The following is a 16,307-nucleotide window of genomic DNA, read 5'->3' on the forward strand; positions in this document are numbered from 1 at the left end:
TATTTTCCTTGCCAGGAGCCATCTCTCACCCACATGGTGGGATGTGTTTGTGACCCAGTGAAGCTGGCCCTTGGCCCAAGGGGGCTGGGGGTTGCAAGAGCACTTGAAATCCATAGATATTCTCTGGGATTCTACTTTGTTCTTGTCCACGCCGTGTTGTTTTATTTCCAGTTTCAGCATCTTGGTATTTTTCTTTCTAGCTGCTTCCTACAGGGAGTGTCGACATAAAAAAGACTATGTAAGTGTCAAGAAGGAATAAAGAACCTGGATAATCCACCAACCAGATAGTCAGCCCTTGCATTGTTGAGAGTTGACTGCTCCACCTGAACTACACTGAGTGGACCCTCCCCCTCAGGACTCTCCCTTCAAACTTCCCAAAGCTCTTATCTGGGGGGACAGATTGGCTCTTTGAAATCCATTAAGATTGCCAAGGGTCACTGTCAAAGAGGCAGTCATGGCACCTGGGGAGAGCCCCTTCAGAACCTGGTACCTGGAACCATGGCCAGGGCACAGATCTTGATGCCAAAGTAGAGTCGACTAACTACAGATTAGTACACGAGACAGGTGTTTAAGAGGTTCCCCACTCCCCGATACCATCATTTCCTCCATATACGAGCCTCCGTTTAGTTTGCTTTTACGTGTCTTTGGGGAGATAGTGTCTTTGGGGACCTGGCATGGCGCTTTTCACCTGAAACAGCCTCTAAGCTGAAAAGAACAGTCACCACCAAATCAATTCCTCATCCATTAACAGGTCGTCTCTCTGTTCTTGAGACACAGGCATAACCTGGTTAGACCTGTTTTGTTTGAACACTAACGTGTGAGTTGGCCAAATGCAAATGAGCCAATGTTTGTAATCCTTTATTTTATTTTTTTTAAAGAGCCCGGCAGCCAATCAGAAGAGGGGGAAGTGACTTAGGGAATTCCCGGTTGGTGGCTTATTGCTTAACATCCTACAAAATGATTTAAAATTATTGTCATATGCATTTATCTTCACTCTGATGAGGGCTCAGACGTGATAACACCCCTGCTTCCCTATCCCCGTGGGAGCTGGTGTGCGCGCTGCCTGCTGCCTCCCCTCCATTAGCCAGAGCTATTGGATTTCCCACCCAGAATCTTTAGGTAAATGAGGTAAGTCCTTATTTTTAAACCTTCTTTTGAATCTGGAATTCAAACACCTGAGTGGAAAGAGAAGCCTGCCTTGAATCAGAGAGATGAAAATAAAACAGACTCCCGGAGGCAGCTGGCAGGAAGTGCAGCTCGCCCCACCTGTGCTTACCTCACTGGGTCCTATTAGAATTTTATTTTGGAAGGCAGCTGGGCTTCTTCGGATATGATCTGTGAATTCGCTGCATTCAGTCTGGACTTCCAACCACTGTGAATTTAAAAGCTCCCTGGTTTCCCTCTATCTGTGTGACAAAGCCATTTCCCTGGGTTGAATTCTGAAAGAAAAAGGCAGCTAGGGATAGTTGCCCCTGATAAAACTCAATGAAAAGTGGGTTAGCTGTTGGGGCTCAGAGCACATGTTCTCGCTTTCTAGCGATGTCTGCTATTGGTAATTTTTCTGACTCACTGGTTGGAGGGAAAGGCAGATTTGACTTTGGTATAATCTCTCGTTGGGAAATGGCTGGAAACAGGCAATGGCGTATGCACCCACACTGGAAAAAGTGGCCAGGCAGCCCAAGTAGGGAGAGCTGCACACCTAAAAATGGGTCTGTCCAGGAAAAAAAATGACAAATAATTTTGCTATATTGCAATGGGGACAGATTCATCTTTCGTCTGTGCCATCATGAGATACTAAGACCAGACAGGCAGATGTGAATCAGCCCCGTCTAATGCCTTCCAAAACGGGGGCTCTTTTAATTTCATTTGGACACTGTAGAGAAGTGTTGGCCTCCATGTGGGTAGAACTGGGAACAGTGTGGAATTAATCTTGTTGGTAAATAATAACATCAGGTCAGGAAAGTCACATTTTCCACCATCTGTCTTTGAGCAGATTTAGTCTACCCCCAGGGTTGTGGAAGCATGTGTCTGTTTAAGATGAAGTGGATGACTCGGCACCTACCGTCACAGGTGTCTCTGCTAGTTATCTGCACTGACCTCAGTAAAGGGGAGAAAGTGAGGGTTTGGACTGAGAACTTCCCAATGGAAGGACTAAGTCAGGAATTGGTTTTGCAGGTATGGGGGTGAGAATGTGTTCAGACAGAGCCTTTCGCTGTGTAAAAGGATGGTCAGGGATCACGAGTGGCCATGTGCTAATGCCACTGAGGTCAGGGGACACGTTGATTTGCAATAGGAAAGATGAAGTCGTTATGGAGCACTTCATAGGTAAGAGGTGCCACCAGAAAATGTCTCTGAAAAGATCTCAAGAATAGTTTTAACAGCTGTCTTTGGAGTTTGTTCAAGGCTTCCCTTGTCTTCTTTTTGAGATCTAGAATTCTGAGGTTATGAAAGAAGTCATCCATCCCACGTTCTTATAACCCACGGTTGTGTGGAATCTATTGTTTCTACACCAACTGCTAATGGTTGATGGGGATAGATTTGAAAATCCACGGGAACCTGAAATGAGGGTCATCGAGGAGTCTGTGATCACTTTTGAAAAAAACAGCAAATGTAATAGAGACAATCCGTCTTCACATTTCTGAAGTATTTTACAGAGGCATTTTAAAAGAAAATAACTTGGAGGGAGGAACTGCTGTAGGTTCTCTCGTGTTGCTGTTCAGGGTGGCAGCACTTGTCAGGTCCCTTCTAGGGTGACTGTGGGCAGGGCAATGATTTGATTCAGGCCACATATGTACAGAAGAGCTCAAATCCAATTATCTTTGTGTTATAAAGCATCTATTTGTTAAATTCAATTTTTTTTAAATTTTCTTTTTCCATTTTTTTGATATATTGTGAGTTCTCTCCCCCAAATGGAAATGTCTTGGGTCTTTCAGGACCTCTGAGAAACCCTAAATTCACACTTATGTTCCTGTGTTTATGCTCCCATTAAATCACCTCTTCCAATGTCTTTTTGACCCCTTGAGAGGCTGAGACAAAAAGGAAACTGAGAGGTTAGTCAATTAGCTAATTGGAAACTGGAAGGAAACGTATCAGGTCTTAAGTCAGCATGTGAGTGCTTTGGGCCAAAGTTCACTTCTAGGACGTCGAATTTAACTTTCTAGAATCTTGTAATGTTTTATGTCCTCCTCTTCCTCCCGCTACCTCCCAAGTTAGGGGATTTTAGCACCAAGCTGTATGCTTTAGACCACCTCCCTTGCCTGAAAGTCCAGTGGGAGAGCCCTGCTCAATGGGAGAGCAGCAGGCACAGGCAGAGAGGTTTATAGAAATCATTAAAAAGCCATTCAGTCTGTTTCCCTTTTGTCAGATGGAGGCATCTCTATGCCCTTTCCATCAGATGTGATTTTGAGAGACCTCTGGGAGATGGGGTGGGGTGGGGTGGATACCAAGTATACCACGGCAGAAACTGCTAAGGAGTTGGAGGAGTGGTGCCATGGTTTTAAGAAACCAAATATGAGCCTGGAACTTGATATTTGGTGACACCTTTTTGCAGCTGTTTCAGCCCGTTTCTCTTGTTTGAGATCTCTTTCTGACAAAACTGAAATGACAGTCGTTTCTGTTGTGGATGGGGCTCTGATCAGAGGGATGGAGTCCACTGTGAGCTCTGTGTTTCGAGACTATGCATTCTCACCCTGGCTTTTTTACTGGGTAACTGATGGAGTCCAGAGGCTTTCAGCTTGAGTAAACCGAGGCTGCGGTAGGGGACTGGCATCTGAAGACAGAGGGAGGACAGCAGTCATGTCTTGCCAGTGTTCTTTTAAATCTGTTGCTGAATAATTGAAGATATGGGGACTATGATAAATTTTATTTAGTGCTTTCTTGTCTACTTTCTAGTAATATGATTTTTAAATAATATGATTTGTTTTATGGTGTAGGTGATGGGCTCTTGTTAGAAATAGGTGACTATTATGTTTGTTCAATGGGGTTTGATTTTATTTTATTGTTGATTGATTGATTGATTGATTGATTGATTTGTAAGATCTTATTTATTTGACAGAATACAAGCAGGGAGAGCAGCAGGTGGAGGGAGAGGGAGACACAGGCTCCCCGCAGAACAGGGAGCCTGATGTGGGGCTCAATCCCAGGACTCTGGGATCATGATCTGAGCCAAAGGCAGTCACTTAGGTGACTGAGCCACCCAGGTGCCCTAGATGGAGTTTTGAAGGACCAAACTATTGGGCTGTGCAGGGACAAATAGTGTAGTGGGGAGAATGGCTCCCACAGTAGCTACTATTAGGATGGGACGTACATTCAAGCCAAATGGCATTGATATCAGGAAGCTGAGATGCGTTGGAGTGGAAATTTCCATGGATCCCTCAGAGTTATTTGATAAAAAATCCATTGGGCTTCAGAGGGGGAATAAAAGGATATTTCTTCAAGAATCTTCCCTGAAGAATTTCAGACTTACATTTTTGAATGATTAGAGCACAGTGTGCACAAGGCAGTACACAGGACCGGCAGTCAGGAGACCTGGTTTTCTAGCCCTGGCAAAGCTGTGTGCACACAGCAGCACATTCCACCTATCTGGGCTTTAGTTTCTTCATATAGACAAAGGAGTTTGAATCCGATTATCTTTAAGATCTGTTTCTGCCTTCAGATTTTGATGACTGGGAGAAAGCAGGTAAGCCTAGAGGTCAGGTTTAGCTGGAGTCTACAACAGCTGAGTAGGGGTAGGGGCTACCCTCCTAAGGATGAGCCAGGAAAGAGATCCGTAGGAGCCCTTCCATGGCTTTCTTAAGGTCTTTGGAACTTGGCTCAAGGCATATGTCTGGTGGAGATACTAAGACCGGCTTCCTAGAGTCTTTATTAAGGGTATCAGCGTCTGTCCCATGACAACATCTCATCTTTATCAATTTGTCTCATGTGTCCAGAGTTGGTGGGAGTGTAGAAGTGGATGAAACCAACTGTTTTGTGGCCACAGGGAGCAGTCGGCTGTACACAAGCTGGCACTCTAATGACATCTTCTATAAAACACCCAAAGCAGCCTGCTAAAAAAATTTAGGCACCCGTGGAATCTACTCCATTTGTGGGGTACTAATCACCTTGCTTCACTGATTGTCAGTGGATTACTGGGTAGTTGGATGGATATGGACTCACTTCTCCTCAAGGAAGAACCAAGACATAATCAGGAGAGCAAGGCTGGCCCAGCCACTGGGCAGCCAACCTGGAGACATGGTGTTGTCAGAGGGTTTCGGCCTGAATCTAGAGCAACCAGAGCTTGCAACAGAGTCAAACAGAGTGGCCCATTTAAAGAGGCTCCAGGGGGTTTAATTGGCCTTGTTTTAAAAGAGACATCCTGGAAAATACTCCTTTGAAAATGGATTTCGCTCACTCCTAGCCACACTCTGTCTTTGGTTTGTTTTATGGGCTGGGCCCCTTGTTCTGGTTCATTGGATTCATGTTATCTCTTCTCTTCCAATCTTCCTGCACACCCTGGCCCCTACAGCCTCCTTCCCTGCCTTTCTTAGAAGCATCTTCATCATTATTAAGAGTGTCTGCCTATTTTAAAATATGGCCAGCATAGGTGCGCATATAAAAACATGTTTTCCGTGCTTGCATTGGCAGCACATATACTAAAAGAAAAAAACATGTTTTCTAAGGAAAACAAAGCCAAAAATAAAAAGGAACCTACATGCCTACTATAATGTTTTGATTATTACATTAATAGACCACCTCATTAACCCCATTATTTTAACATAGTTACTTATTTTTACTTTTGAATGACCTCATCTAAATGCACACTTCTTTTGACGTCGTTGTGATTGTGATAACCTTAAAATTGTGTCTTTTCTCACTTCCCCCTCACTCTATGTCATAGACACACAATAAGCAATCCTGGGGGCTGGGCCCTCCTTGGCCCAACTATGGATAAGAGAAATTTCCGTCACTCTGCCAGCCCTTTATCAGCTTGATACAAACTTCTTCTAAAAGTCTTTTGGGTCTTTTTTGGAATAAAAAGAGGACCTTCTACTTTTTGTACATGACAATGGAGCTTGGAGACCATGGATGTCTTGTAGAGATTATTTTGGGATCCCTCTTGGGAACCTTTGAAAATACTCCCTCAGTAGGGCGAATGATATATTCTAGTGGATGAGGTTAGTGAGGTCTGGAAGGTGAAGATTATTTCCGGTGCTGCCTTCGTGGGGACTACTCATCAGACTTGTTCTGTCTTTGCAGTGGGCTTTAGATTTGGTCCCAAGTTCCATCAAATATTCACTTAGAAACTCAGACAGCACTTAGCTCACCTTTGACCCATCTTAATTCCCACCAACTAGAAGGCTGTGGGTTAAACAACGTTGATGAACAGTAGACTTTGGCCACTGGTGTGTCTGAATGAGCAGGAGGCTGTGAGTTTTTTGTTGCCTGGAAGCAGCTGGAATGTGGTACAGAGAATATCAGGTTTAGTGTCAGAGTACCTGGGTTCAGATTTGACTCTGTCACTGAGTAGCTGAGTGAGTTTGGGTGAGCTATATAAGCTCTAACTAAGTTTCCTCATCTGGAAAATGAGGTTAATAGCATCTGCACATGGCTGTTGTCAGGATTAAATTAAACCAAAAAAATATGAAAACACCTGGACAAATGCTTGTGAGTAAACAATTAGTAATTTATCGAATGGAAATTGAGGGTAAGTCCTCAACATGGGTGTTCTCAGAGAGTCTCGAATGGATCAGACTGGATGAATAATTCTGGAATTTTGTTTTTCAAAGCGATCAACATTGGTTCTGCACTGTGACCTAGGGGAAAATATGCAATAAGGTTTTCACTGGAGAAGGTGGGCAGCAGGGACATGGGATGAACTATGTTAATGAAGAACCTTGAAACTGAGCTTGTCTTGAGCTGGCTTCAAACCACAACTTATAGGAGTTCCAAGGAAGACCTGGTGTGGGCACACAGCATGTTCCTATCCATGTGTCTTGATGCCTGGCATGTCAGGGGCCTCCAGAAGAAACTGATTCCCCTCCAGGCAGGTCATTTGACTAACCACCACATCATATACCATTGCCCACCCCTAAAACTCTTGATAGTGTCTCCAGATGTATACTGACTACTACCCTTGGCATTCTAGGGGCTTCAAAAAAATTGCCAAGACACCATGGGGTCGGCCTCTTGGTAAATTGTTCAAATGACACTCGTAGTCACATGGAAGTGGTTTCTAGAAGTTATTTGAGTTGACCAGGCAGTCTTTGCTGTTAATAAAACAGCAAGACTAACCTGGGATCCAAGAGGCTCCTGATGTCCATGGAAAAAATTCAGGGAGTTTGTGAAATTGGGTGTGTAGAAGAATGATGCTTTTATTCTTAATAATCTGGCTAAAATTTAACATTTTCTCTCAATGTAAATGTAGGCAAGACTCTCCAGTAGCATTAGCTGTGACTGTCACCAAGAGAGATTAATAGACATTTTCATATCATGTTACACCAGTTGCCGATGTCTCAAAATATCTATGTTCATCACTACTTTGACCTCATGGAGGTCATTCGACCTGCGCTAGATGTTCTTATTTAATGTGTTAGTCAAGAAGCACATATATTATTATGATGTCACACATTAATTTTAAAAAGTATACTGAGAATTGTATTTCAATATAAATTTCCTTTCTAATCTTGTTATTTTAATTTGTCATTTGAAAGCATTATTTTGAGAAGGGATCCACAGGTCTCACCAGACTGCAAAATGGGTCCATGTATATAAATGAAAGGTTCCTAGCCTTTCTTTGCTTGGGGCCAATGAAATGATTTCTGAATGACATCGGCTAATAGACGGTCTCCGTCAAAACAGAAGCATATATGTTCTTCCCACACTCATTGCTTTTGCCTGTGGAGGCTCTGGATTGCGGAGGGACTTTGGCATAATGAAGATAATGATTGATAATAATTAATAATGATAATAGTAATAACAGCCAGCATTTGTTGGATGCCTGCTGTAAGCCAGGTGTTATTATAGACATGTTCAATGTCATATTTTGTTTAATACTATCAATGACTTCAGGAGGTCATTCATGGCGCAAAGACAAAGATTTCCCCCTGCTCCGCACGGTGATAGAGCATTGCTGCAGGTGAAGGCAAAGGATGGGACTGACCCCTGGACAGGGCCAGGGTCCTGGGTACACAGTGCTCCACACTTGGAAGGGCCTTGGGCATGGTTTAATGCTCTGCTGTTATGGTCTTGAAATTCTCAACAGCTTTTGAAAATGAGGCCTCACGTTTTCCTTTTGCACTGAGCCCTGCAAATTCTGTAGCTTGGTCGGTCTCTAGATGTGATGAAGTTGTGAGATGTGACGACTCCTGATACTGGAAGCTGGTAATCTGCTTGGAGATCCCCCTTACTCATCTAGCTGACCTTTGGTGGAAAGCTTAGGCCTGTCAAAGAGGGATGCTGTAGTTTCTGAGTTGGTGAGTTTTATGATTTTTTTTTTTTTGAATGTCAAAGGTTTCTTTCCTCCAAATCAACTGGAGGAATAGCTGAATAACTGGTTGGAAGGTACCTGATTCCTTGGAAAATCTTTCTGGTAGGGAACTGCTTATCTTGCTGTTGGGTTTTTTCATTTTTTATTTTCCAGGGGGACTTACTACATGGACAGGGAGCTAGGAGAAGCAGAGCAAAGCGTGTTCTGGAAGGGAAAATGAGACCAGGTGTGCCAAGAGTCTATCATTCTTGCAGGGAGGTGATATGAATGAACTTTGCTTTCTTGCCTAATGTCATTTAGTGATTATCTGTGCAAAAAGAAGACCCTGCTTCTTCTAAAGAGGAGATCCTCTAAACTGTGAGGAAATTCAGATAGAAGTTGCCTCTCATGTCCAAAGATGATCATGGAATAAATCTTAGAGGTTCTGTCTGCATTTTGCAGCTATGTTTTTACAAATTGTTCCAGGGTCGTGGACGTGGTAAAAGAAGGAGGAACTTTCCTAGATTTATTTATCAAAGTGATGGAATTGAGGCTCCCAATAAGACACCCACAGTCTCTCTCTCATCGGTGTGATGTCTACAACACAGCAGGTCTATCATCAGGATCCATGTGTGATGGCTCAGGCATCAGGTGCTCTGCCAAAGGAGCCATAATTTCCCCTTAACTTCTCAATGGTTTTTTTTTTCCTTGTTATTGTTACCGCTCTTTTATCATTGCTAATAAGTCTGAGGTGGCTTCAAGCAGCCAAGCCCAACCCCTGAGTCAATCCGGGATTTTCAATAAGAAGCCAGACTAAAGTTTTGATAGATGGGTTGGAGTGGCCATGAACTGCTGCTTCTGTAGCATTGGGACTGATGGCCACCAAAGGGGAGTTTTATAGTTGGGCACGGGGAAGACTGGTGTGCCTCCTATTCACACTTAGGGAAAAAAAGATGGGAGCCATCCTTCTTAAAGGATCCCAATTTCCAAAACAAAAGTGTGGTGTTTTAAAAGATATCCTCTTCTGCTTCAGAAATACAAGGATCCGGGACACCTGGGTGGCTCAGAGGTTGAGCGTCTGCCTTTGGCTCAGGGTGGGATCCCGGGTCCGGGGACCCAGTCCCACATTGGGCCCCTGCAGGGATCCTGCTTCTCCCTCTGCCTGTGTCTCTGCCTCTCTCTCTGTGTCTCTCATGAATAAATAAATAAAATCTTTAAAAAAAAGAAAGAAATACAAGGATCCATTTTCAGTTACAGAGAACTATTTTGCATATCCTGTCATTCCTTGCCCCCCCCCCCGCCCCCACTCCACCCCTGTCAACTCCCCAGTATATTTATTGTAACATATCCAGTCCATTTACTAGTCCTGTGCCCCTGGGTAAGTTGCTTAACCTCTTGTGCCTCCCCACCTGTAAAATAGCGATAATATTAGTATCATTCCAGGGGTTATGTCAAGGATTAAATGAGATCATTTATGTAAAGCCTAGCTCAATTCCTAGCACAATGGGAATGTACGATAAATAGAAACTATCATCGCTGTCATAGTTTTGGTTGTTGTTTTGTAATTAGTCTGTGAGATTCCATTTAGTGGCTATTGATCTTTCTTTGCTGGAGTGTCTTGGTTTTTCCTGGAAAGAAACTTGAATCTTGAAAATGGTCAAATCCATTGTTGCAGTCCATCCCATCCCTCCCTGGCTCCAATCCCCACCTCTTACCTCTCTCCACCCTTCCCACATTCCTGCACAGTTGGCCTTATTTATTTTTCAGTCAACTGAGGGTGTTGTTAAATCTTTTATTTTTCTGGCTGCCCGGTTTGGTTCCGAGGCACTCCACTCCCTGCCCTGCTCATGACAAGAATGCTGGGGAATGCTCAGCCAGCCATGTCCCTCCCCTGTCGGAACACCCTGTTCTTAATGCTCCTTGAGAAGCAGCATTTCTGAGGCCTCCCCTGATTGCTGTGACTCCCCCATCAAGCCAATGGTTTGGTGATAATTGATACCCAATGGCTGAGAGAAAGCCAAGGGAAGGTGGTAATCTAGGGGAACATCACACATTGCCCATGTCCCGTGCTTTCTTCTCAGGGCTTGAAAAGAGACATTGAGAGGCTTTCCCTGATTGTGCGTGTTGAAGACTGGGTGATGATGCCATTGCTTAATTAGTGTTGTTGTGATCTGCGTTTGAGTGATTTGTTTAGCTCTTTGTGACCCTTTCTGGCTTGAGCTCATCATGTGATATCGACAAACTAATGAGAAAGGGAGTGCAATGATGCTTGAATTAATGCAGAAATCACACCCTGAACATCTCAGATCCTTTCTACCTGGGACGTGGGACCTCAAGTCACTTGGCAGGACATGAGTGAGTCTACACAGCCCACCTTTGAGGTAGGTATGGCTAGCCTCACTTCTCCTGTGGAAAAACTGGTCCAGGAACCAGAGGTTTTCCAATTCTGCTTATTGCCCAGGGCTGGACGTAGGAAGCCTGTGGGAGAGGCTAGACTGAGACTCGGCACGCTTGAGTCTCTGCTTTAGGTTACCTGTAGACCACACCTATTCCCTGAGCCATGTTGACTTTCAGAAGTCAACCATTGGGAAGAGTGTGGTTTGGGTTTCGACCATATCCTGGCAGCCCCTTCTCTGCTCCTGTTAATCTGATTCATGATCTTAACCTGGGCTGACTGGAGGCTGGCCATGTCATTCTGCAGATCTCGGACACCCCTCAGTGCCCTCACACAGCCAGCCAATGGAAAAGTACAGTGTCTTCTGGCTTCTTGGCCCTGCCAGCTCTGGCCGGTCTATTTGATACCTCCTTTTCTTCAGAGGGAGTGGGGAGGCAGCATCCAAACTGAAAGCACAGGTTTTTCTTTGGTTTTTATAGGAAAAACAAATTGGCATGAATGCTCAGTCAAACCAGCTCAGGCTGTTTGGGCAGATGCCTTTCTTTGCTTTTTTCTGTTTATTTTCCAACAAATCAATGCTTAACTGCGTTGTTATTGGAGCAGAGCAACAGGTGCAAAAAAATAACTCTGCTGCCAACTCAAATGAAAAGGTAGGGCTTATACCCTCTGGGAGGTATTCAGAAGATAACAGAAGACCCTGCCAGCAACTGAATTAACAGCTCTGTTTACGGTGGGTTTTATGTTAACAACCTGCTCCTCACCCTCCCACACATAAACACGCCATTGTCTCAGGGAGAGACAATCAACCATCCAGACAACTTACTACTTTATTCTGTCCTGAGTGGAGATTGGTTTTGGCTGAGGTTGCTTTGTGAAACTCGGGGACATTATTCTGTCTGCCAACTCGATGTCTTAGTAAGGGTTTTCTGTGAAGGCAAGAGCATGGGGTTGCCGGACAGAAGGGGACCGGTCCTGCTTTCAAACATAGTCACAGTTCTTTCCAAGATTGGTTGTTTCCAAAGGCCAACAGGCTGCCTGGCTCCCTCTGCACTGGCTTCACTAAATCCCCAACAGGAGGTGGGGAATGAGCTCAGACGACTCTGGAAAGAGCTACCGTTGTTTTGGAAGCTGTGTCTGCTGAATAGTCCATCAGGGCAGGGCGGCATCTGTGTTGCGTTCATCATTGTGTCCCCAGCACCTAACAGAGTGCCCAGCTCTAGTACACATTCAATAAATATATGTTAACTGGAGAGGATGAATAAATATTTATATTAGCAAGACAAGCACTTCTTGACCATTTCTCTCCACTGAAGGCTAAGACATCAATTTTCTTGAGTAGGTGGCTTAAAATCTGGGGTGGTTAAGTCATCTTTTGAAGGCTTGAGATGGGGGTGGGATTGGGTAAGGGGTGACTCAGCCAGCCACGAGATTCTCTGGATGGAAGGGATTGTCGTAAAAATCCTTGGCAAATGCTGTGTTCTGAGGCCAGATTTGTTTGTTCAGCATTCAAAGACTCATACTTGTGAGCAGTTGAGCATTGTTGAATTTCACAATTTGGTGGTACTGAGCAGTAGGAACTGCTTTATTTCAAGTTGGTAAATAATTTGGTGACAGACTCCACAGACGGTTTGGAGCTTGAGTTCTCTGGATTGAGTGCGTTGTCTTTGACTTTATAAGGATTTCCATTCATAGATGTTTCCTTCAAGGTTAATATCTCTTGGAGTCAGTTATCTTAGTTTGAAAACCGAGGGAAGGCAAGTAGGTAAAGCTCTCAACCATGAGAGTGCTTAAGGGTTGGTTAAGGGAGGTTCTTTAAAATGAAGATTCTGGTTCACAGGTTTGGGGTGGGACCCCAGAAAACTTGAAGTTTAACCCCTCCAGGTGATGATGATGATACAGGTAGTCTATAGATTGAACTTTGAGAAGCACCTGTATGGCCTCTTCAGCTTGGTTGGAAAATAAGCACCCTAGGAGTAGTCCCTTATGTGCCAGCCTCCACACCGGTGCCTTTCCAAAGACCTACAGAGCCCTATGGTTGTAATAGGAAGTGAGGCCTCTTTTTCTTCCACTATTCACTTCCTCTCTATTTTAGGATTATTTGGTTTTAGAAAAGAGAAAGGGGATTAGCAGGGAGACAGATACTGATGTGGGGAAAATGGTGAATTTGTTACTGTATTGCCCAACAGAGGTCCAGAATGGCCCTGTGGGATGTAGCCAGGTTCCTACTTCAGCTGTCAATGGAGAGGGACAATGGGGCTCTTCCTGGTGTCACCGTAGGGGAGGATAGGGGAATAGGGCAATACCCATGCTAAGGAAGAGGACAAGAATAAAATCTCTGAGGCTTTCTGTCATAGGTCTGAATAAACTTATGTCTCCTAACCCTAACTCTACTACAAAGTTTTCTTTAAATTTCAATCCAACGTGAGTGTCAGAGAGATTTCTGAAAGATCCATGGTGTTCATAGATCTGTAGGTGTCAATGGTCTTTAGAGATGGTCTTCAGAGGGTCTGGAACCCACAAAATATATGCAAAGCAATGTATGGATGAATGTGCATTTTTGGTAGGTGAGTTTCAAATAGCTCTATGACCTTTTAAGAGTCAAAGCTTGCCCTATTCTTAGTTTGTCACATCTGAAAAGGACTGATAAGGGCCCTGGAGGTCATGTAAGGCAATCTAGTCTTTTGATCAACTTTGTTGCCTGTCCTCTGCCAGTATCTGCATTTTGTCTGGGTCTGGCACCAAGAATGATAAAGATCAGCATAATATGTATATTTCCAAATGGCTTACAGTCAGTAAAGTGTATCTATAATGGATCAACACTTGGCTTCCCAACACTGCATCATCACTCATGAAAACGCTTGAAAGCCCAGGAATAATACTTCAGATGTTGCCCCTGGGAACATGAAATGTCTATTTCAAAACACATTATGAGGGTATGAAATTACCTGTGATGTAATCCCGAGAGGATCAAATACATTCCCCAAGCTTGATTCACATTTTGATTCATTTGGAAAACACGAATTATTGCCCGCCTTACATTCAGTTAAATTTCACATCTACATGGATTTTCTTTTCTCCTCTTTGGGAGTAGTTTTTTTTTTTTTTTTAAATGACAGATTGAAATAGGAAGTCAGAAAGCTATTGCAATATCCTTAGGGCAAATGCTGTGAATTCACCTGCTGGTAACTTTGATTAAGGACTGAGAATGGTCTGGATATCACTGTCATCACAGAAGTAATTATTTAAAATGTCTAATTGCTCCTCTGGCTTGAGGAGTAAAAATACCCACAAGGCAGCCAATTCTGTGGCAGTTCAGGGATGATGTGGTTGACCGAATAAAGCTGTTAGGATGAAGGCAGACCGTGACTTTGACTCTCAGTCCTCTGGGACTGGGGACAGGAAATGCAGGCCAAGCCTTGCTCTCTTGCTCCTGGTGTGTTCTTACCCTCACAGAGAAAACCAACTTTCTGTCCTGAGCTCTAACGTGGAGGAAGAAAATAATTATGGGCCAGTTTATGTCCAAAATATAAAAGAAAAATACCTTTATTGAGTCTTAGGTAAAGTATTTATATCACATATGTATGTATGTATGGCATACATGTCCGTACACGTGTATTTGTGTGTATATATGTATATGCATAGGTCTATTTTAATGGCTGAAGAAGTATCATGGCTCAGCTTTTAAGCCACTAACACATTCCTCCCTGAGCATATTATGAAGTGGCAAAATGAAGGCAGCTTCCTATTCTTTCATTCTAAAGGATCCCTCTGATATACTGCCAAGAGGCATGGCTTCGGGTTGATCCGACAAAGAGGGAAGAGGGGCTCAATCGGGGTCCCTGCGTGACGGAATGAACCAGAGAGTTTTATAATCTTGGAGAAGCCTGAGAAAGGTGCAAGGCCCCAGATGTGACTGTGTATGGAAAGGGGATGGTGGTGAGGATGGGTTGAAGGCAACTTTGTTCTCTGGCAAAGCGCCCTCCTCTCCGTAGAAAATGGCTCAGTTCCCAGGGTGTGTTGCTAGGTCTCTTCTAGCTAAGAATTCAATTCTTGTTGAGCTGTGTAATGTTGAACAAGTTACCTGACCTCTCTGAGCCTTAGATAGGCCATCTGATAAATGACATCATGCCTTACAGTTATTGTGCGTATTGCCTGAGATAACGCTTTGAAGATATCGGCCCAGAGTTCACACACTTTAAGTGTTCAATAAGCCCTAGCTACTATAGTATAGCTATTATTTATCTGCTCGTTTGTTTGTTTTCATGGTGTTCAGTCCTAGATCTCGGTAGCACCACCACAGAGCCGAAGACATACCCCCCTCAGAGCCAAGCCGGGTTGCGTTTGTCAATGCTGGCAGATTTTTCTCTCTATGATTAAGAAGAGTGGGCAGTCGAGCCATCCTTGGCCTTGTCGGGGGCCTTGAGCCTGGGCATACCTTCTGGGTTCTGGGGGTGCATTTGCATGGTGTCAGCTCCCTGCCAGAGTCACAGTGGTGCCTCCTTCCCATTGCTTTTCTGTCCCTGCAAGCTCGAATCCCAGTGTTGCAGTAATTGGGCGTTCCTTGTGCAAAGGGACTTTGTAGGATAGAGACTCTCTCTGGCCACCCTCTTCAGACGTGAAGAGGATGAAGGCAGACCGTGACTTTGACTCTCAGTCCTCTGGGACTGGAGACAGGAAACTCAGGCCAAGCCTGAGTTTCTCTTGCTCCTGGTGTGTTCTTACCCTCACAGAGAAAACCAACTTTCTGTCCTGAGCTCTAACGTGGAGGAAGAAAATAATTATGGGCCAGTTTATGTCCAAAATATAAAAGAAAAATACCTTTATTGAGTCTTAGGTAAAGTATTTATATCACATATGTATGTATGTATGGCATACATGTCCGTACACGTGTATTTGTGTGCATATATGTATATATGCATAGGTCTATTTTAATGGCTGAAGTATCATGGCTCAGCTTTTAAGCCACTAACACATTCCTCCCTGAGCATATTATGATATGTTTCAGACGTGCTGCTTCCCTTTGCACCTGCAAACTGTGTGAAAAGTGCAAGGCTGAGGCGGGAATGCAGAGCCACTGCTCCTGGCAGCCCCAAGCATGGTGTGTCTGCAGGGAGGAAGGGGAGCAGGAGGGATGGCTTTTAGTCCCTGAGCGGACACTGAGTCCTGAGGAGCACAGGACGGCTTCTGTGAGCAGGGGCCAAGAGGTGTGGTTCACAGCTCAGCCTCATAGCATCTCCACACAGCAGCCCCGGAATGGGAGGTGGGGAGGCGGGTGATCCCGCCTGAACGTGACTGTGCCAGCCAAAGCCAGAATTACAAAGTGTTGTATAGATGGTAGAAGTTCCAGGCCTTGCTTGAAATGAACTCGGCTGTCAATTTTGTCCTCGGAGATTCAATAAAATCCTAGTAATAACACAATAAATAATAATAGTAATAATGATAAAAAAGCAGCTAATATTCACCAAGTAC

The 16,307-nt window shown here is 44.1% G+C and overlaps 1 protein-coding gene across 2 annotated transcripts in view; it reads left to right on the top strand.

The window, feature by feature from the left end:
- The first annotated feature begins 970 nt into the window (after positions 1-970).
- The window catches only part of EHF (ETS homologous factor), a 38,952-nt gene continuing 23,615 nt past the window's right edge, over positions 971-16,307 (top strand). Inside the window, exon 1 of one of the 2 annotated variants that reach the window (XM_026012935.2) lies at positions 971-1,128. The gene's annotated coding sequence lies outside the window, so the exon portion shown is untranslated. The remainder of the gene's footprint in view (positions 1,129-16,307) is intronic. The other variant, XM_072759107.1, reaches the window with a different exon arrangement.

Source organism: Vulpes vulpes, chromosome 5, assembly GCF_048418805.1.
Source record: "Vulpes vulpes isolate BD-2025 chromosome 5, VulVul3, whole genome shotgun sequence".
NCBI lineage: Eukaryota > Metazoa > Chordata > Mammalia > Carnivora > Canidae > Vulpes > Vulpes vulpes.